Here is a 22,345-nt window from a genome sequence, read left to right on the forward strand (position 1 = left end):
TCTCTTACTAATTTCTACCCTCTTATACATTTTGTATGAAGAAATTCTGATTGGTCAGTTTGTGCATAATTCAAGTGATATTTCTGCTTTCCGTTATGTTATTTCTTAAATATGATTTCTAATGTAAATACTTTTTTTTTTTTTTGACAGTATGATAGTAAAAAATACTATTTTTGACAGTAACCACAAATTTGAGCAGGCTTATCTGAGTCAGATTCTGTTTTATTTATTTATTTATTTAATAGTCACAGATAAAGAGGATATTTAAAAAGAAGAAAATTTGGAAGTGCCAGAACACACATTGAATATGGACTGCAGGTTATTTTATTAGATAAAATCAATGGTTAATTGAAAATATTGAATATTTTTCTTTCTGATTGCTGAGGATATCTTCCGAAAACAGAAACATAAGATTTGAATTGTTCTTTTAAAATTCTATTGGCAGTATGTTAACCTGAAGTCCTCTCTGTTTTTCAGCTCTATTTGTTTGCCAGCAAATGCTTTTCTTATGAAAAAGAAAACTCTTGTTATCATCTATTTCAGTGGCGAAGAGACCTCATTGCAGCTACAGACACTGTAAAAAGGTAGTCATCCTTGACAGGCTGGAAAGCTGGGCTCGCGTGAACCTAATGAGGTTCAACACGGCAAAGTGCAAGGTTTTGCACTTGGGCCGGAAGAACCCCAGGCACCTGTACAGGCTGGGAGGAGTGGTCCTTGAGAGCAGCTCAGCAGAGAAGGACCTGGGGGTCCTGATGGACGAAAGATTCAACATGAGTCAGCAGTGCGCTCTGGCAGCCCAGAAAGCAAATGGGATCCTGGGCCCCATCAGGAGAGGGGTGGTCAGCAGAGATAGGGAGGTGATTGTCCCTCTCTACTCTGCTCTTGTGAGGCCCCATCTGGAGTACTGTGTCCAGGTGTGGAGCTTTCAGTACAAAAAAGACAATGGAGATTTTGGAATGGGTCCAGAGGAGGGCCACAAAGATTATCAGGGGGCTGGAGCACCTCCCCTATGAGGACAGGCTGAGGGAGTTGGGTTAGTTCAGCCTAGAGAAGAGAAGGTTGCGGGCTGACCTCATTGCAGCCTTTCAATACCTGAAGGGAACTTACTCCCAGGAGGGGAGTAAACTCTTCGAAAGGGCTGACAATAGTAGGACTGGGGGAAATGGTTTTAAGTTAAAAGAGGGAAGATTTATGTTGGATGTTAGGGGGAAGTTCTTCACTAGGAGAGTGGTTAGGTCCTGGAACAGGCTGCCCAGGGAGGTTGTGGATGCCCCATCCTTGGAGGTGTTCAAGACCAGGTTGGACAGGGCCCTGGGCAACCTGATCTAGTAAAGATGTATGTTTGGTGGCCCTGCTAGGCAGGGGGGGTGGAACCACATGATCCTTGAGGTCCCTTCCAACCCGGGTCATTCTGTGATTCTGTGATATTTCCCTACCTTCAGTATAATTTTGAGAGGAAATGTATGAGATAACAGGATATAGCTTGGAAGATGAAGGCACAGGGAGCTCCTGTGTCCTCTTGCCAGTGTGTTCCATCCTCCTCCATTAAAAAGGGCATCCATTATAAAGGATAGATGACAATTGTATTTGCTGTTACAGTTAGCTAGGTAGATGCTAAGAGTAAAGGACAGTAAACAGTTTCAGCATTGTGTGAAATTACTTTGTGCTCTCTCGGGCTGACAAATACTGAAGAGAAATAGATAACATCCTCTTCAGCTGCAAGAGTCACACAGGTCTGAGGGACAGAGCTATAGCAGCCTCAGTGGGCAGTGTTTCCAGTACCATATATTTCCTGGCAAGAATGGCACTGACTCAAATATGTGAATCGTGATGTGAGATATCTTAGTTATACTGTTTGTGATTTTAATGAAGAAACTGGTTTTCTTATATTGATTGTATGTTTCCTTAAAGAATGATGTGGTCAGTTAGCTTGAGCCTAGAGTGATTTCTCAAAACAGTGATATATTTTAATTACAACAAGCAATGGCTACAGAGTTTTGCCTGATGTTAACCCCAAGCACTGGATTTTAGGAAACTTTAAAAATTCACTTCAAAGTCTTTTAGATTCCTGCAGATGCACACATGTATATTCATCATCTGACTGTATGACTATTCTGTTGCAATGGAGGTTCACTCAACTAGTTAGAGTAGTTTCCTATTTTGATTTCACAGTAATTTAACTGTACAGGCCAAAATTTAAATAAATGGATGTAAGCCAACTGGGTAGCCAGGTGTAGAATCCACTAAATGAGAATGAAGCTGCTTGATTGAATGTAAGAAGAGAAAAAGGCAAAATAAAAATAAAGAACAAAGTTTGGAGGCACAGTAGAACAGTTTCTAGCTACTTCTGTGTTTTCTTGACTCTTTTTTCTTTAGGATAGCTGAAGCAATTGAGTTTCATCATTCCCTGAGTATCTCATGAATATTTCAGTTCCAAATGGTTGAATGTTGTTTTTATTAGTCCATTTAGATTGCAGCACAAATATATTTCCCTGTGTGTGGCTGAGATTTGGAATTAGGGAATATTTGTGGCATGAGGCAATAAACGAAAAGAAATGCATAATGTACAGTTGAATACAGTTGTAACAATTGAGTGCTTTTTAAAGTTCACACACACAAGGCTTCACAGATCTGGGACCTGACTTACCGTATCTTTTATTTTATATATTAATACTCATTTCTTGCCAATATTACTTTCTACTTCCCTTACCCTGAAAAGTCACCAGACTGTGTGAAAGACAATTCTTATACTTCATTTCTTTTTATTTTATTTTTCCAATGTAGCTTTCTTGTTTTCTTTCTTCAGCTGTACTCTTTGTACAAGTGGACATCCTTGAAAAGAGCCACCAGCAAAAATAATTTGCAAAGAATACTCATGCATGTGTTTCTTTTTTTTTTTTTAATAAATAATAATATAAAATGTTGTGCTAGGTCTGAGTGGATGAACAGGTGTGCAGAGAGGTCTAAAAGAGGTCAGAATATAGAATAAAGAATAGACAGTTAATATATCAGTTTAAAAAAGATAAATCTGTTATCTATTTGATACAGAGTGGTCAGTTTGTCTATGCACAGTAGTATTTTGTTGTTGTTATTACTATTTATCCTTCCTTATTTGTTGAGTTGGTGAACTTTGGTTCTCTTATATCTAAGCATTTTTCCACTTAGTTAGATTTTGTTGAAATGCATGTAGGCGCATAGGCAAGTATCAGAGTATGATTTCTAATGAAAACTTATTTTAAAATATTTTACATTGATAATGAGAGACAGGGTACAAGGAATAAAATCTCTGGCATGAAGCAGCCTGCTAGAATTTAGCCCAGAGCAGATTATATTAGGTACTTGTATTCAGTTCTAAATAATCATGCTACAGAAATGAGGAGTAGATTCCTAATGAGTAAAATTAGAAATGTAGATGACAGGTAATGACCTGACACAGAGGCCAGAAATTGATAGATTCTGTTCCAACATCTGTGTTGATTCTTGGATTTCTTCTACACCAGTTAAGTATATAATTAAGAGGTCTGCTTTGAAAGTAATGCCTTCTATTTTATTACATAGACCCACAATGTCAGAGGTGGATGTTGTTGGAATGGCAATAGAAGTTGAACCTAACAATATTCCACCACATCGTGCTGCTGTCTGACAGACAGCAGAAGAGGGGCAGTCCGAAAAAATGGCATCTAATATGGAACTGCATATCAAGCAAAGGTGTGTCTCTGTGTGGAAGAAGTGGCATCTCTTGTCATTCATTGACACTTGCTGAACATTTCTGGAGACCAGAGTGTGGATGTGAGCAGTGGGTGGTGTGTTTTAGCAGTGGCAACAGCAATGTGCAAGACAGTCTGTGTTCCAGGCAGCCGTGCAGATTTTGAGTTCAGTATGCAAGTTCTTGTTCCTCACTAGCAAAAAATGTATAAGATAATGGTGGTGACTACTCTGAAAAATAGTGTTCTGTAGCTGAGGGTTGTCTCTATCAAGAGACAAAGAGTGTTCCTTGTATCTATTGTAGTTTCCATGGGAATAAATTTGAGGCATTACTTTCAGTGACCTATGTAAATTGTTGATGGTCTGCCTAGTTTTCCATGTTTACCTTGATACTCTTTGGGGTTTATATCTGATTCCAGGAAATTAGAGCATCTTTGTCTGGGATTAGGATAAAACATTTTGTGAGTCCCTCATTAGATTTATTCTCCTTTGGTAAACATCTTCACTTACCTTTGTAATCTTTCTTTCGATATAATGCACTTGATCCTGGGGACTCATCATTTTTATCCAACAATAGCATCTGCTGGAAAACTCAAAACTAAAATTCATACCATCTCTGTCAAATATACTAATATGTGCATTTATAAAATAACTCTTTAGGAAGAGGGCCTTAAGCCACAGCTTAAGTTAAAAAGAACATAAATGGAATATTGTTGCTGGCAATCAAATCAGATGTCTCTGAAGGGTGTCCAGCCATGTGCATTGGAAAGAACACTACTCTTTCCTCATTTCCTTTGCTGGCACAACAGCAGTCTGCTGATTTTCGGATAATTAAGGATTGCATGATGAAGGCAACAGGCATATTATTTAATAAAAGGGCTGAGATGAAGGTGCCAGCTAAGTCTGGAAGATTCTGTAATTTGATGTGACTGCTGTCAGGAACACAGACTTGCTGAAATTAGATCTACTGGCTTCACCAGAGTAGCTGGTGAAGTGAAAAATGTACATGCAGAGCTTAGATGGTTTTCCTGAAGTCAGTGATTGTAAATTTTCATACATCACTCTGGGGCTAAGAAATACAGTATTAACCTTCTGTGTACCAAGGCTGATGATTTGCATTTGATGAAATTCTAAAGAGCTACTGGCTTTAGCTGTTTCAGATCCTGACAAAAAGCAAAACAAAACAAAACAAAATACAAACAAACAAACAAACAACAACAACAACAAAACCCACCTTGCACCTTTCAAAAAAGCTTAGTTCTTTGCACTCTTTAATGATCTTTCATCACTGTAAGTAGAGAACACTTAACTGATAGCTAAGCAGAGATCAAAAGAATATGACTGCATAGGTTATTTGTAATCACTTGAAATGTTTTATGCACCTAATTATTCTCAGAGGAGAAGTAGGGAGAAGATAAATGATGATATATGTTATCTAATAATTGTTTGTGAGAAAGAACTTGTCCAGTGCCTGCCCCATTCTCATCTTCTCTTATGTACACTCAAAATCAGTGGAGTGACAGCCTTCAGGCCTGACTGCCCCAGTCCCCTGCTTCTGATTGTGCAAGTCCAAGACAGACAAAACGAGGACACACTTCTTGCATTGCTTCATGTCCTTTGGTTTCAGTACAGTAGGAGATAACTCCAAGGACAAACAAGGTAGATTAACGTATAACATATTTGCTAGAAATGCAACTTAAGATAGTAATATGTTTTACTGGTGCTAGCTTTGATCTGTAGGAATCTTTAGACTGGTAGCTGAACTTGGATGTGTCCAAGGGACCAAAACCACTGCAGAATTGTCACTGTAGCTATTGACTACTTCAGATTTGGCCTGGTTTTAGCCTACTGCTTTTGAATCTAATTGGCATCATGTTTAAAGAGTAGCTGTCCTGAATGAATGGCTGCAAGCAACAAGCTGGAGCTTGCTCTAAGAAAAGCAAATATTTCAGCATTTTAACAGGACAGCTATTCTAAATGAGTTCTGTTTTCCACATACATCGGATTAAAATTGTATATACAGATAATCTAATTTTATATAATAAATTAGAGATGCCTAATAGACTTTTAAAGGCCATTTATAGTGACTTTTATACATGGATTTCTAAAGATATCTGTAAGAATCTTCAATGAATTGCAGTGAGATACTATACTTTCTGCATTAGCATACAGTAGATAGTATTACTATTTTGTTCTGATATGAGCTTTTTTTTTGCTTGAAATTTTGCTATTTGATGGGTAAGGAAACGTACTCCAGTAGCTAAACCAATATTTATTTTATGTCTTCCAGAGCTCTTGAGAGTTTTTTACCTTCTTTGTGTTTTGCAATAAATTACAGTTTAAATTGTCTTCAGGAGGTGCTTTGAACATGGTTTGGATTTTGTCATCAAAGTGTGAAGTAGACACTGACCACCTATTTGAATCTCATTATGTCATATGATCTACTAGTGCAATATTTAATTTTAGTATGATCCCCATAAAAAACTTGAATAGTTTATAAGCAAATTTTATAAAGGACTGAGGTGTATGTTTGAAGTTGCATTCCAATGCCAAGAGAGTGGTTTTTGCCTGATTAGGATAGTAAAGCTATAAAATAACCCTCATTAATAGTACTGTGTGTGATACTGCAGACCACAGCAGGAGATGCAGTACTGTTTAATGACAAAAAACCTCCATGGAGCTGCTGTCACTTTTCTGAGCAAGGGAATGTTGTTGCCATGTGCTTTAGAGCTGGCTATCCTGCATAAGTAGCATGCACAGAATGATGGAAAGCGAAAGCTGAAGCACATTACGGCCCCTTGGTCTGAGGAAGAGTGCAAGTGGAATTCAGTATTTCCCTTCTTGCCTGCTTCTGGCTTCCTGGAAATATGTAACATCCCTTTCTCACAGCGACTGATTTACTCAAAAGCTTGTTAGGTATTACTTTGAAACTTTGTGCAGCTCATTCCTTCAGCCAGGGAGGAAGGGATATGTCAGCATGCAAAGGATACAGCTGTCCCACAAAGATATAAGGGGATGACATAAAAAATTTCAAAGGCACACTAGAGAAGTATAGTAAACTACTGATGAGCTGCCTTATTACTGATCCTGTGGTCAACATGTAGTAGTATAATTAATGAAGTAATAAAAATAAAAAATAATTTTTACCAGAGTAAGTGCAAGGATACCACAATTTTCTAACTGTAGTAACTTTATTAATGTTAGATATGTTGATGCACACAGAAATATTCTAAAGCACAAGCAATGGCAAAGAGGATCAGTAGAAATACAATAATGCATAATTCAAATCAGTTAAGTCATTTGTTTTAGGAAGCTCCCAAAAATTGATTTGCAAGTAAGCTGCTGAAGTTTAAACTGGTATACTGGCATTTGCCTGCCTAAAATCAGAACAATGGTCCTTAAATATTTCTAATATATAGAAATATGTCTGGTTCACTTGCAGTTGGAACTTGCTTTGACAAGGAAGTCTTATTTGAAGATTGTCTACCTACAATTGAAGGTTAGTAATGATAAAAATAACTACTGTTCAGTACCACTGTTTCTGCTGTAAATTACATTCTCTATCAAAATTGTCCATTACAACATACTTTTTTTTTCTGTTCTTTTTTCTTTTAAAACAATTTTAAAAAATCATTTTATACTTACACTACTTTTATTTTAAATATATATCTATCATAATGTATGTATCTCTCCAAATTGTTAGGCATAAAGTGGTATGAAATATGTTTTGTTTGCTACAATGTATACTTCTAATGTAGTTTCCATTGCCACAAGTGCCAAATCTTTTGTTTGAGATATAAAAACATCTTAGACATAAAATTCCTCTCCCATCAGGCTTCTAAATATAGAAAAAACATAATGTCAGATGGATATGGCTGGAATCCTGTCATTTTATTTAACACATTTTGGGTTGTTAGGGGTGATGCAGGTTCTCGAAGGGTATGTGATACCACTGAGCTCATGGAGATAGAGCTTTGCTCCAGCGTTGTGTGGGATGCGTCCGTTCCATGGTTATGTCCATTTATAAATCCTGACAGAGTGATAATGAGGTCTAGACCACACTTTCCTTCAGCCTTTACTGTAAAACAAAAATTATCCTTGATGATATACAAATATCTAATAGAGGGAAAAAAGTGGGATGAGGGTACAAAAAAATCAAAACAGAAATCTAATAGCCATAGAAAACCTGGGGAAAAAAAGTATTTTTAAGCATTCTTATTAGGTAAATAGTCTATTAACCCTGAAGATCGAGCTTCATACTTCATTGAACTATGTGTTTTTTAAAATTGCTCTTGTTAGATGTTCCATTGAGGCACACAAATTCAAACATGGCCTCAGGCATAAGAAGATTTGAAATGCATGTCCATTAAACTCATAAACAGCTTGCCAGATGGAGCAAATGGAAACAACCCTCTTCCTGACAACCGTAAATGTTGCACAAAGATTAAAATAATGAGTCTGAGCTGCTGCACTGGCTGTAGTGGAGTTCTGAGTTCCCATTTTTCCATTCCTCTCTTTGTGCCATCATATGCCTCTTTAGCACTGACTGAAGATCTTTGCACTGAAAAGAAATAAAAAGTGGGTAACCTGAGTTATGATGTTTAAATAGCCAAGTCAGTAGTAAATAAAGAAAATTAAGATATTTGAGTTAGTTTACCATACTATTGCTTCTGCTTTTGTATCTATTTAGTATATGAAAACAACAACAACAACCAACCAACAAACAAAAACAAACAAACAAAACTGCTGGAAAGCATACCTTGGCATAGTGTTATTTTGTCCAGGATGAAACACTGAAATCACATTTAAAACAGAAAAGTTAACATTTCATTAAAAAAATTAATTCATTATTCACAAGTGAGATAAACTTTTCTGTTTCATTATTGTTAGTGACCTAAGAGTGGAGGTAGCTGTAATTTTACATGTGGAAGTTACCCTGTTGGAAAGTTACTCTGCTTTCATTAGAGATAGCCAAGAAATGTTCATTCTGTCTAAAAATTGGACATTTCAGAGGAAATGTATGCATCTTCAATGGAATCACTGTAACATAATGTTTATATGAGGAATATAAGAAACAAGCCAATGTCTTCTAATATAAAAGCGTTATTTCTAATATTACCGAATTATTTGGTTCTCTGAAGCAGTTGGATTTAAATTGTTAATAATTAGAGCATAGCTATAAATGGCTTGCTTTCTTCTGATTTATTTTAAGATTTACTCTATTTTTTTCTTTTCCTTACATACGATAAGTAAATTAACATGCTAGCAAAGGTTATAATCCCAATCGTTTGATTTTTTTTGGACGAACTACATAATACTTGAGCAGCTGGTAAAATATATATATGTATATATAAATTTACAAATTATATATATGAATTTCATTGTTGTACTTTGAGAATAGATAGCAGTGCAGTATGGAATTAAGATCTGTTTATAAAATGCAGGCTACTGACAGTGGTATAAATCATAATAAGTCCATTAAGTCTATGTAGTTAAATTAGTATATAGTCAATGAAACTGAAATCAAAATTAGGTTCAGCCTAGACATTACTTATTTAAATCCGGTCATCATTATTTTTAATTTCTTATCTGGACCTATCTGGAGTCAGTTATGTGAGTGCTTATTCAAAGTAATGACTACGATTTTCTGGACATTGATATAATAAAATTGGTAATTGAATACACCAAAAATACGAACATTTACAAATGTTGTGCATTAGGTCTTACAGTGAAGAACTGAATCAAGCCTTCCAGTAATAGAGAAAGAATTTTTAAAATGTAATGCTTTTATAAATGGACTTAAATTCTCCCTGTAGAGGTCCTGCATAGTGTATGGCTGTTACATATGTTGTAATAGAACTGCGGTTTAAACTGCATTTGGTGTATTGGAGCTTCAGTATAGATGAAGTCCTTTGTTTCATACTAGATGTGATACAGATACCTGTACAATACAGTGTACAATATCTAAGGTGGTCCTGTGCTGAAAAGAATGCAGTGCTTCTTGTCTAGATCCCCAAATTTGGATTTATAATGAGCAGTTTAACAAAAGTATTTTTGAGTTCATTTAAGTTGCATTTTTGAGTCTGGTTTGGTGATTCTGGAGGATAGTGCCTGTTACATTTAATTTAAAAGTAAAGACCGGAACTAGTAGCTATTACACTCTTTGCATTGATAACTCCTCTCTTATTTGTGCAGGCTGCATCTGCTGTCACTCAGGTAATGTACTTGGCTCTGAATACAGAAGCTCAGATAACTGAGCCAGAACTTTAATCACTGAACCCTTAACAATGAGGCTCAGAAAGCAGTAATTTTAAAATTATATATACATTTAAATATTGTGGGCTAATTTCTGTGCTATGTAGTGTGAAGTCTAATACATTTTTATTCATAGACCTTCAGACCTGCAACATCTTTCTCCCGCTTAGCACCCCTTCACATTAGATTTTCTCCCTGAGGCTAACTTCCACCATCTTCCCAAACTGCTGTGATGACCTAGAGTATCCTTCAAGATACTTCTGGCAGTAATTAGGATTTCTTACTACTAACAGTTTTGAGAGAAAAATACCAATCTTACTGGTTGTCCTGAACATTTTCTAATTCTTTGTGTTCATTGTTGCTATTGTTCCTTGTGAGTTATATATCACCTTGTTAGTTTTGAAGAGAGGGATCTGATCATCATAATCTTGTCTTTGTTGTATACTGAAGACTCTTACTCAAGTCATCCCCTGACAGAAGACTATACGTAAAAGACTGAGCTTTTTCTATAATTCCAATGGAGCTTTAATTGAAGTTCTGTGTAGTATCTGTAAAAAATAAACTATTGAAATGAAGAATGGGATCAGTTATTCTTTTGGCAGTACTTTTAGATTTCAGAACTGTGGAAGTCAGCATCCATAAATTGTTTAAGAACTGCTCAGCAAGCAAAAGTGAAATTAGCTCAAGTATGTTAGAACACATTAAAAAGGAGAGATAGAAATTCCATTTTAGGCATAGGAAACTAATGCATTCAAATTGTTCTTAGTCTGAATGACTTTGTTGAGAGTGGTGACCCAGAAGGATCTCTGATCACAGTGATCTCCAAGTCACTGTGAGTGCTTCTGATAATAACCCCAAGTCATACTTGTTAATGCTAAAAGCTCTCCAATTCAGAGAGATGGATGTGGCGAGGGACCAAGTCAAAGGCTTTGCAGAAGTCCAGGTAGGTGACACTGTTGCCCTTTTCCCATCCACTGAATCCATCACTCCATCATAGAAGGTCACCAGATTGGTCAGGCAATATCTGCACTTGGTGAAGTCATGCTGGCTGTCTTGGATCAGCTCTTTGTTTTGTATGTGCCTTAACATAGCTTCTAGGAGGATCTGCTTCATGATCTTCCCAGGCACAGGTCCTTTCCAACCTTAACTACTCTGTGATTAAAACTAGCCTTATTTCTTAAAAGTTCCTTCTTTTAAAATATATTCATAGACAGAAGTATTAATTTGTATCTGTCATAACTATGTGAAAACAGGACATTGGCCTAGATGTTTGCTAAGGAGGGTTCTCTAATTGTTTGGCTGAATACTTTAAATTCAATGGATTTATCCAGTGTGACTTTTAGCGAACCTCTTATCTCCCATGGTTTGAATTTTTAGTGGAAACTAGTGTTAGCCTATTTCTTCCACAAAACAGCATCTATGGATTTCTATTATTTTTGTCAAAGCCTTTTATTGTATAGGGAGATTTTTTTCTTTTCAATGTGTATTCACAATATTTTGATTATATTCATGAGTATTTGAAGCTGGATTTCTTGTTTAGAAAACAATGTATTTTATTTAATTGTTTATTTTATTATTTCATGGTGAATACTTTTCCACAAATCTTTATGCATCAGAAAACTTTTACAAGTAACCATAACTCACCCAAGTATGCAAATGTAGTGAAGGAAATGAAAAGCTTTTATTTTCCATAATATTTGTATCCTCCATTTGACCCAAAATCTACCGAGATCCAAAGTGCTACCAAATCTGATGTATCCTACTAATTCTTTTTCCATATTCTTTATTCAATAGTTAGTGTTAACTTTCTATTTGGTAAAGGACATGACCTAATAAAACAATTACAGTACTGGATGATGAGAATAAAATTATGTAAATAAAACCAGTGTTGTCTAGTTAGAATGCTTATTTTTAAGCTTCTTGAGATAGAGAGTTTTTACAGAAAAATAGGCCGCATTGTTGTTGTGAGGTTAACCTGAGTTGCAATTAAACAGCAGAAAAAAAATCAACATAGGCACTGAAAATTTATGATCACACTTTCAGGCATTTGTATTTTGCGCTTGTGGTTATCTGGAAATGCTGGGAAGTATTGTATTAATACTGCTTATAAAAGTTATATGTTAGTGATTTAATTTTCCTAAATGCCTATTGCAAGTCAAATGAATATATTCACAAAACTATCCAGTTTTCTTTTTGTTTTGCAAAGAAACTCTTAATTTCTCTAAAAAATAGTATATCACATTTTGGTTTTAATCCAACTTTACTGGTATATTTCAGTTTTATTAACACAGAACAAGACATACACTTTTTTTTTCTTTTTTTCAGATTTACAGGCTAATGAATGTTGTGTTTATTTATAATTTCCAAACTAGAAAGTGAATAAGTATCTCCTTTAAGAAACAGTCTGAATAACAGTGATAAAATTGTTGCCAACCATTTACTTTGTTTCACTTTCTAATTTATTAAAACTATGAAGTGTTGAGCCGAGATTGTATCATTACAGATTATTCTAAACTTTTCACTCAGTGTGATTTCATTAGAACTGATAAATCAATGAAAGCAAATAAACAGCTTTTACTGATCTTATTTTGATGTATTCAAGTCTGAAATGTAAACTGTATGGATCACAAAACCCATATTTGCTATACAAGGAAAATCAGTTTAAAGAAAAAGAATAGAATAGGAAAAGTAATGAACAATGTAAAAAACTGTAAAATGTGTAGATAACCTCCTAAAGTCAGACAATAAATATTCCTGACAAGTTCAGTATGACTTGTGAAGGTTAGCATAAAGCATTATGCTTGGCTTGGAACAGACAAGCAAGAAACCTTGCAAGCTGCCTTGTAAAATGAATAACATAATAAATTACAGAATAGCAAATGAATGCTTAATGACCAAGAAAATTTGACTGACAAACACATGGAGCATGAATAAAAGAGAAATGAATCCCCCAAACCATTGTATTAGGCTAGGTAAAAGAACAAGAGCTGTGACGTTTTCACTGTTGGACTTCTCTGCAACCTACTTGCCTTCAAGAAGCTCCTTTGAAATGCAGACGTTTTTGCTACTGTTCTGTTTTCAATTCAGATCACTGGAGTGATGTTGATCATGCTTTCTGAGTGCATCCTCAATATTCATTGATAAACCTGTGAGAATAGAGAAAAAGCAGGGATGAAATCCCAGCTCCACTGAACAATTTCAGTAGTACCCAGATTTTTTTCCCTGTGATGTGCAGTTGTGCAAGCAAATTTGCATTTTGATTTCAGAATTGTAAATTTAAATTTCAATGCTATGAATGCAAGAAGGGTTCTGTATGTACCAATTGGTAGATTCAGGCAGGTAGAGCTCTGTTTAAGAATAAGTTTTTAAAAGGCCACATTAGAACTCAGCATATCCAATACAGTATTGAATTGTATTTCCTTTAAGTTTGAAGAAGAGTTTCAGCACTTTATCCCTTTAAGTTTTATTTGTAGATAAATGCTCATGATGTCTTTCACAGGACAAATTAAAACAACCTGTCTTCAGCATGTTAGGTGCACAGCTGGTAAAAAAGGGAAAATAAACTTTAAATAAATAAATAACAACAAGCAATTCTTGAGTGACTGACTGTGCTAATGAGCTCATTGATCAGCCTTAACTGGGCCTACTTAGGAAGCCCAGCTCAGTTTTTGCCTGAGACAGACTGTATCTGTGCTGGTCCATTGCTGGGGGGGACCTGGAATCTATGCTGTCATTGGCTGCCTCCAGGATGGGCCTCTCGCATGTGTGTTGAAGCTCATTTCTGACTCTGAGTTCTAGGTGGACTTTGGACACAGACTGTAGCTGTGTCTCTGGCCTTGTCTTTGGCTCCAGAACTTTCTCCTCCTGACAGGACTATCTGCTTGGAGACTGGACTTGATTCACTTCTGAACCTGTGGCAGCTGATGGGCCCTGTTACCATCACCCAGCTCTGCCTGCCATGTTGACACCTTGTCTTGTGGGGATAGCACACTGTTGGTAGGGGCACAGGAGGCTCTAGGGTCCCCTTTGACTCCCCGGTCCTTATCCCTGGGGAAGCATCCAGCCCTCAAAGTGCCTTGACTTCAATGCTTTTCAGTACTGTCCTCCATAATGAGTTCACCCGGTAGAGGTGAGGAAAAAGAAATATATGACATTTTCTTAAGTTAATTTGATACTTAGATATGTTTCCAGTTACTGTATTACTATAATAATGCAGACATAAAAAGTGTGAACTTCAGCAGAGCTATGATTTCACTCCAAGTTTTTACATTTCAGAGAAACTATGCACCACTGACTGACATGAGTAAAGAGGACTCTACATGGCCTGTTTCTGTGCTCCCAGGTATGTCTTATTTCTACTATAATATTTATTAGTTACGTAAGTTATCTGGAGACCTTCAAGCTAATCAGGACTGTGTTATAAAGTAAATTGCAGTTTCCACTCCAGTGAATTTATAAACAAAATGTTGTTACAGAGTGACTGAGTAGGCAGAAGATGAGTTTATCAGAAATAATGGATTGGTTTAGTTTTGATGTTAGCTTTACATATGTTTCTTATCACCTGGAAAATTTTAAAGATTGTTTATCAGACAAAGAATTTCAACTTAATTTGTAAGGGCATAATGATATTGTTCTCACAGCTTTGATAAAGATTTCTCTAATAGAAAATGAACAGACTTGGAGAAAATATGTGGGTGTTAATAAGATAAAACTTTCTTAGGCCAGTAAGCATTACAGAAAATGTTGTAAAGAAAAAAAAGAAAACTGGTAGTTAATTTATGTGATGGTTTTATGAGCAAAGAAGGCGAAGAGCATTGGATGTAACAAGGTAAAGCTCACATTACTTTGGTGGCAGAGTGAAAATTCCCTGCCTCTGGCTCTGTGAAGTTCAACAATATTGGTGTCCGGAGATGTATCACAGCAGTACATCAGCTTAGTACATGCACATATAGAGAAAAACAGTGTTTTATTTAAAATGTTGCAAAACTGTAAAATTCCAGAATATACAGCTTCATTCATTGTAGAACTTTATGGTATTTGTGATGTAATTGCACAGTCATGGCTTACAGATATTAAAAAAAATATGGACACTGTTACAAAGCAAGAAGATCACTGATGTTAACTGTCATGATTCCATTAAAATCAATGTAAGTAACCTCATTAATTTATGTTAGCCAAATCATTCTGAGCAGGCTTCTCACACTGTTATAGAGAATGGTGTAGATGGTAATTGGTAAATTTAGATCTTGATTTTTGTAAGAGTGTGCAGGCATGTATAGATGTACTTTGAATCACTTTTCACTCAAGAAAATTTGTTCTGCAGAACATACAGAGAAACATGATTCTAACAGATCCAGGGTCACTGCACAGCAAAGAGTGCTCAAAAGCTCTCATATTTCTATCATCTTAATATTTTCTGGTTTACTACATTCAAATTTACTCTCATGTGATTCTGCAGTATCAGTTATCTCAGTATGTGGAAAGGGGTTAGAAAATATACGTGCTGCTCTTTAGAAATCTAAAGATTCTTTACAAGAATATATTAAATATAATAATTTAAATAAGATTTCTGAGTCTACAACAGCAGTGTCATGAATGGCAAATCAAAAAGCAGTCCTCTTTCTTTCTTCTTTGGAGTAAAGACCTCCTACATACAGGCTGTTGTATTGATCAGGTGTGGTGGCCTTAACTGGGGATGACAATGCTAGAGCAATCCTTTCTCTGTTCTTTTTAGGGGCTGTGTCTTTTATCCCTTCTTGTTATATCCTTGCATCTTTAATATAAATGGGTTTAATATACATGTGTTCGCCTCACATTCTTTGTTCTTTATTATGCCCTAATAACATTTCTATCCAGGTTTCAAGGCTGCAGTTCCTTATTAATCCATAATTGACTATTTCTCATTTATGCTTATTCCCCTGGGGCTTGTGCTGTCATCCTATGCTTGTGATTCCAAGGGCTCCTACTAAAAAAATGATTAATGGCAATTTCCTTTAGGGAATTTACTATCCTTTTTCTAATGGTAGGATCTCAACATATTACCACAGGAAATAATACATAATGCCTAGGAGAGTAAAAATATGAGATAAATTCTTATGCTAGATTTTGGATACCCATCTGTTGCCAATGGACCATTCAAAAGATCAGTACAGAACTTTGAAACACATTACTACTCTGTATGATCATCTTGTCAAATAGAAACACCCTAGTGCACAGGGTCAGTTTATGGACAGTTATCCTAGATAGGTTTATCTTTGTGTTTATAGGTTTGAAAGAGTTACTATGTCTCAGTTGAGCTATGCAATAGCATTTAAGTAATACCTTCAAATACCAGCTTTCTGGGAAGTCTTCTAAGGATTTTTTTTCCCTTGTTTTAAATGGACCAGATTGATACTATGTCACCATTTTGTAGACAAAGTGATTCCTTGTTTTATAAGTATTGACTGGTATATTTATCTGTTTTTTTTTTGTTTGTTTTTTAATTATTATTTTTATTACTATTATTATTTTTTGTACTGGTTGATCAGTGAAGAAGGAACATTATTTTATGTGAATATAATCAAACCAAATGGTCAGCTTAAAATTTGCAATTGACTTGAGCTGCTGTGAATGATTGTTGCACAGGTGATTTGTTGACTCTCTGTATGTGACCCTCAGAACAAATGGTACATTTTGCATTCTTGTATCCGTAAGTCAAAACATACTAGTACACAACTTAACAGCAGAAACTTTGTCAGGGTAAGTTATTCTTAGTTAAACCATTGAAGTTTAAGAGTAATTTGTTACCACATTGCATTGTGCTGCCTAATAAATGCAAACATGAGAGGTCTATATTGATAATATCTCAGACTGAGAGAGTATTCAAAATTTTAGTTGTGACGTATGTACTTTAAGGCTTAATTTCTGTAACTGAACTCTATTCTCAGTATTTTCAGTTGCAAATCCTACCCTCATATATAATTGAAAAATATATTCCACTATGTATTATTTAGTAAAAATAAAAGAAGTTTTAAAAATTTCTTTAAACTATTCAATAATCTATCAATTAAAAGGATTAACAACCTTATCGTTTTTTCTGTACTGTTATACTATCACTGAAATGTACATCAGTCATTGACTGTGTTATACAATATGAAATCCTTTAGATTTTATATATATATTTTCTTCTCTTATTTTGTTTTTAGACATATTGTTGTCTGTGTCAACTCCATAAACCTATTATTTCCTACATGTAGTTTATTCAGAGCTTTTTAGTCTTAATGAAATTGATATATATTCTACAGTGCAATAAAGAAATTTATTTTAAATTGATATTGCCTTAAGCCAATGTAATTGACCCAGTAATAACATTTAAACTGACCCAGATAATCTGATCTACATGCAATAACACTGTGCTCTTTGCAACAGAAATATCGTTATGTTTTACACAGTAGCAGTAAAGATGATGACATTAGGAAACTGACTGTTAAGTAGAGCCCATCTGCATTGGTCTGGAAATAGGTTTTATTGGTCATAATAAAAATTACATGTATAATGTGTGATAGCTGCATAAGGTAAAAATGACCATTAAAATTTTTTGAGCTGTATACTAGGTTCATCAGTATGAAGAGCTGCCTTTCATCTTTGTCATGGTTATGCATGACATGGTCTATAAAATTCTTTATTCTTGGAGAGAAACTGTTCCTGTCAGATGCATTTTGTGTGGTTCATAATGTCTCTTATTACTCAAGTAAAAAGAATTAGCCACTGAGCTGCTGTGATAGCAACATTTTAATGTCTAGAATCTCAGAGTCTTTCAAATCCTTTGGCTGACAGATACTAGAGTCGTAGAATGATTTGGGTTGGAAAGAACCTCAAAGATATCTAGTTCCAACTCCCCAGATGTCCTTTGTGGATTTTAAAATTAAATAGCTAAAAAAATATAAATAAATATACAAATACTCTGTATAAAATATGAATTACTTTAATATAACAACATATCGTGCATTTGCTATATGACCAGTGAAACTGCAAATAGTTCTGATTAAAAGTTATTCCAACCTTCCTATTCCTTTTTATACTCTGAAAAACTCATTGCTCAGGAAGCAAAAAATAAAATAGCCCCCTTTTTATAGTGTAAGAATTTATAGTATTTACTTTATATGTTTTAGTGTTTTCTGTCTCTGTATATGACCATTCATTTGAGCATTTGCATTTTCATTATTCTACTGTAGCTGGTGTGCATGTTATACTTTATCCAAATCTATTTTGTCAAGAAAGTAAATAACTCTTCCTTTTTACCATTTTAATCATTTCTTCTATGTAAAATCCTTCTTGAAACCTCCTTCTCTCACTAATCCAAGATCAGACAAGTGAAGACAGTGTTATGTCACTTGGTTCCCTGTTGACATGGCATACACAAAATCTTAATTACTTTTGATTTATATTTGTGTAGAGTGCTTTACAGCGTTGTGTTGCTTAAAGACTGTTTAAATTCTCACAGGACCTTTTCTAGTACCATTTGTTAATCTTTCATCAAACTCCTTGTAGCTGTAATTCTTTTCCATGGAGTTTTGAAATTACGGTTGCAATGACATTCTGTGTCTTCCTTTTATTTGGTGGTAGAAGTGTACTGTTAATCTGGGTTTTCATGAACTATTAATATGAGTGCCAGCAGCTCAGAACTGAATATGAAGCTGTATCTAAGTTCAGTTAAGACGCAATCATTCTTCAGCTGTTGAGAGAGAGAATTAAAGCAAGGTGAAAGAGTGAAAGAATGACAAATTCTTTAATGTGTTCTTGGGTATGTCCAATGTACCATAGAGAGTCCCTTAAATGCTGTTTTAAATTTCACTTCCTTTCTTGTCCAAGGAGTAGTACTAACAGTACTTCCTGAATGCTTTCCCTCCTTTGAATCCCCAAGTGGGCAATACCACACATCTCAGTAGTGCCTCTTAAGAATTTGTGTTCATGTGCTACGTGTCATGCCATATTAAGTGAAAACTATGATAGCTGGTGGATAAGATGGGATTTGTGATGTGTAGGCTTTAGAAAGGTTGAGAAGGCCAGGTACATGCACCTGATCAAATCTTGATCTGTACTAGAAAAAATTGTTTTGAATAACCATTTTTCAGATGATGGTTGCTACAAGTAGCTTCCTTTTGATGAGGATTGCTATTCAGATAAATATTGAGTCCCACACTTCGAGATATTTTTAAGATCCATTTTCTTCATGTGATCAAAAATATCTGTTCCTCTTTGAAGGTTTCAGCTGTGCACTCACTAATTGCTGTATCACACCAGTTTCTGTATTCTGATCCGAAGTGAGGTGATTTTGCTTCATTGATTAGTAGTTTTCTGATGGGCAAGAAAGAGAAAACCTTAGCTTTGAAAGCGGAAGAATCCATCTTATACTTTCTCTCTCAATCTTACTTTGTGACTTCAAGCAAGTTCTGTAACTTCTCAGTAGCACAATACCTTCATCTGTGAAATCAGGGAAATTGGATAGCTGATGACCTGATAGAAGCGTTCTAAGAGTTTGATAATGTTTTCACAGTGCACTTAAATTGGTTCAGTTCAGATTGTATTTCCAGATAAAACTGTGTAATTTTTTCCCCCAACTAAGAATAAAATAGAACGGCTCAAAAAAGAGTTTTAATCAGCATTTTTGCTTGAATAAAGGGAGCATCTGAGTGCTAATGAAAACAAAATAATATCCCTTAAAATATTCTTCAGCTTTTATGTGGACTTAATTCTACTTGATTTAGAAAAGCATATGAATTCTAAGACTCTAAGACTGCAGACACCATACTTGGATTGCTGAAAATTCATGATGAACTTTTAATAATAAATTAAGCTGGGAAATGTGGAGCAAATTAGAGCAAACTCCGTATTTCTTGTTTTGTGCAGGAGTTCAACCACACAGTATGAAAAAAAACCCAACCCAACTTTTGATATCCAAGCTCCTTTTACCCATCGTTGCTGGTAAATATGCCTTTTTATTTTTCTTCCTCTGGGTGCCTTAATTCAGCCATTCATTACTTTGTATTTTGTTGATTTTGTACTGTGGATTTTAATCTTTCAGATATAGGATGGCAGGTATTCCAGAAAGATATGTTTAAATTTTATCAAAAGAAACAAACAAACAAAAAACAACTATTATACAAAAAGGCCTAATTCTTGCCGGTTTGCCTGTGACTCTATTTAGAGAGGATATCATTTTAAAATATCAAGAAGCCAAGTGCTGCAGATGTGAAGAATGTATTCCATCCAAAATCACATTAAGCTATTTTTTACCTTAATACTGCCACATTATAACAAAGATACCACTCAGTGACACTGAAAATGCAATTAGTAAATTTTATATGTTAATTTATATGTAGCAGTATTTCCACTGAATTAAAATTATTTTAATACAGATCGGTGAGAAACCCCTTGTAATTGAAAGGATTACAGATAGCAAATATTTGCAGGCAATCTTCCTACTTCTGCAAAACTGACCTCATTTTTTTCCTCTAGTATTAAAAAATAAAATTAGTAGTAATGTTTTGTTTCTACAAGTACTAACTTAATTGGATTTTTTCCCTCTCCAGTACTATAGTTGAAAATAATTTGAGCACAAACAAAAAGCAAGCAAGCAATAATATGTAAACATTTTTAAAAATCAAAGTGTCGACTTTATCTATGTTAAACAGGAAATGAATCAGTTCTCTGTATGTACTTGTTGAGTAGAAGATTTCAAAGCATGCAGTTTTATTCATTCAGAATATTTAGTGCTTAACATCTTTCATTTTGCAATGAAAAAGACATCTTTTAATTGCATTTATTTCCTACTTAATATATTTTCTTGTCACAATGCTTGAAAGGAAAGGGGGTTAAATTTCAATATACTATGCGTAATTATGTAAAATTTATATATATATATATATATGCATATATATTGTATGTCCCGGTGGCGCAGTGGTAGAAGTGCCGTGTTGCAACACTAGGACCCGGGTGCTCGAATCCCCCTGTGGCGCAAGTGGTAGAAGTGCCACTCTGCAGCACAGAGGCTTGAATCCTGGGGGCTGGACTCGATGATCTCTAAGATCCCTTCCAACCTGCACGAGACTATTACTATATACATATACATATATATATAAAAGTCACTAATGCCCAAAAGCAAACAGCCCCTCCTAAATTTCAAGAAGGTTGTATTGTTACAAAATGCCCATGCCAGTATTTCCCATGTGTCCCTAAAAAGATTCTTTGCACAATCATCTGTGCTGAATTAGAAATTACCCAATGAGGACCAGAATAACCAGCAAGTGAATAACTGCACTAAGCAAATAACAAATTATGAAGAGAGAAAACTTTCAGTTCCAACAAAGTGTCTTTGCAAGGGACAAAAGTTGTTGAACTTGCGCCCAACTGTTGTGACTATTTTATAGGGAAAATCATGACTTGTTGTATGTCAGCTAGAATTTTTGTGTTGTATTGATGTACTTGATTGTCCTCTCATCCTGGCAGAGGAGGAACATCACCTTAATGCCCAACAGATATTAACCTGCATGGGAGGAAGTTCCCAGAGGCACTGAATATAGAACAGGATGCATGTCTGTTGCTCCTAATGATCAGAGATTTTAGCATTAGCCAGAAATCAGAAATCCTGCTTCTTCTTTGAGTCTTCCATGCTAAAGATTGTTTCTTGGCTTTTAGTCACTTTTGCTCTCTAAAGTCACTGGGATTCTCTGTCCCAAAGGAGGGAGATCTTCCCACTCGAGAAGGCTAGCTACACTTTCTAGCTAAACTTTCTGCTGATTCCTGGGATAATATTTTGTCCTCAATAATTTGGAATACAAATCTTTCCAGTAAATTAACTATGAAAATAAGTGCAAATTATGAGAATAATATTTAGCTTAACAGAGTTCTTTCTTTGTCATTACAGTTGTTAAATGTTTTGTAGATATTTTTGGCAGCATATATAGTCTCTACTCACTCTTGATACAATAAGAGAGATAATTTTGCTAAGTACTGATGAATTCTAATAAGGTAATATGTTACTACTACATCTAAGTGATTGTGTTTTTCATTTTAGCAACTCAAATCTGTTTTTATTAGATGCTGTTTAGTTTAGAAAGTTCACTTAAAAGCAACATACATACTGATTCCATTGCTTGGAGTCATGAGATGCTAACATTATTGACTGCAGGTAGTCTAAGAAGAGTGCTTTTAAAAAAAAGCTTCCCAAGACTTGATGTATATCCAGAAAATTTGGGGTATTGTTTTTGTTTTTCCTTATTTTACTGCTCATCAAGAAGTTACTCATTTTCTGACCTCTCATGTTTTTCATTCTTTAGTTCTTATTTACTTACTATCATTGATGAGCTTGTTGCCTGACTAACAGATAAGAGTAATTGCATATCAC

General features: G+C 35.1%; 1 long non-coding RNA gene across 5 annotated transcripts in view; it reads left to right on the top strand.

Moving 5' to 3' along the window:
* Positions 1-22,345, top strand: part of LOC107313083 (uncharacterized) — a 281,315-nt gene that overhangs the window by 231,060 nt on the left and 27,910 nt on the right. For 2 of the 5 annotated variants that reach the window (XR_014945257.1, XR_014945259.1), the window contains one exon: positions 14,236-14,302. This is a non-coding gene — a long non-coding RNA (uncharacterized LOC107313083). Of the gene's footprint in view, positions 1-477; positions 585-7,147; positions 7,205-14,235; positions 14,303-19,848; positions 19,924-22,345 lie in introns of those variants that run through there. The other 3 variants (XR_004307119.2, XR_014945258.1, XR_001554788.3) reach the window with 3 other exon arrangements.

Source organism: Coturnix japonica, chromosome 4 (assembly GCF_054131305.1).
Source record: "Coturnix japonica strain WE chromosome 4, WE-NBRP24, whole genome shotgun sequence".
Taxonomy (NCBI): domain Eukaryota; kingdom Metazoa; phylum Chordata; class Aves; order Galliformes; family Phasianidae; genus Coturnix; species Coturnix japonica.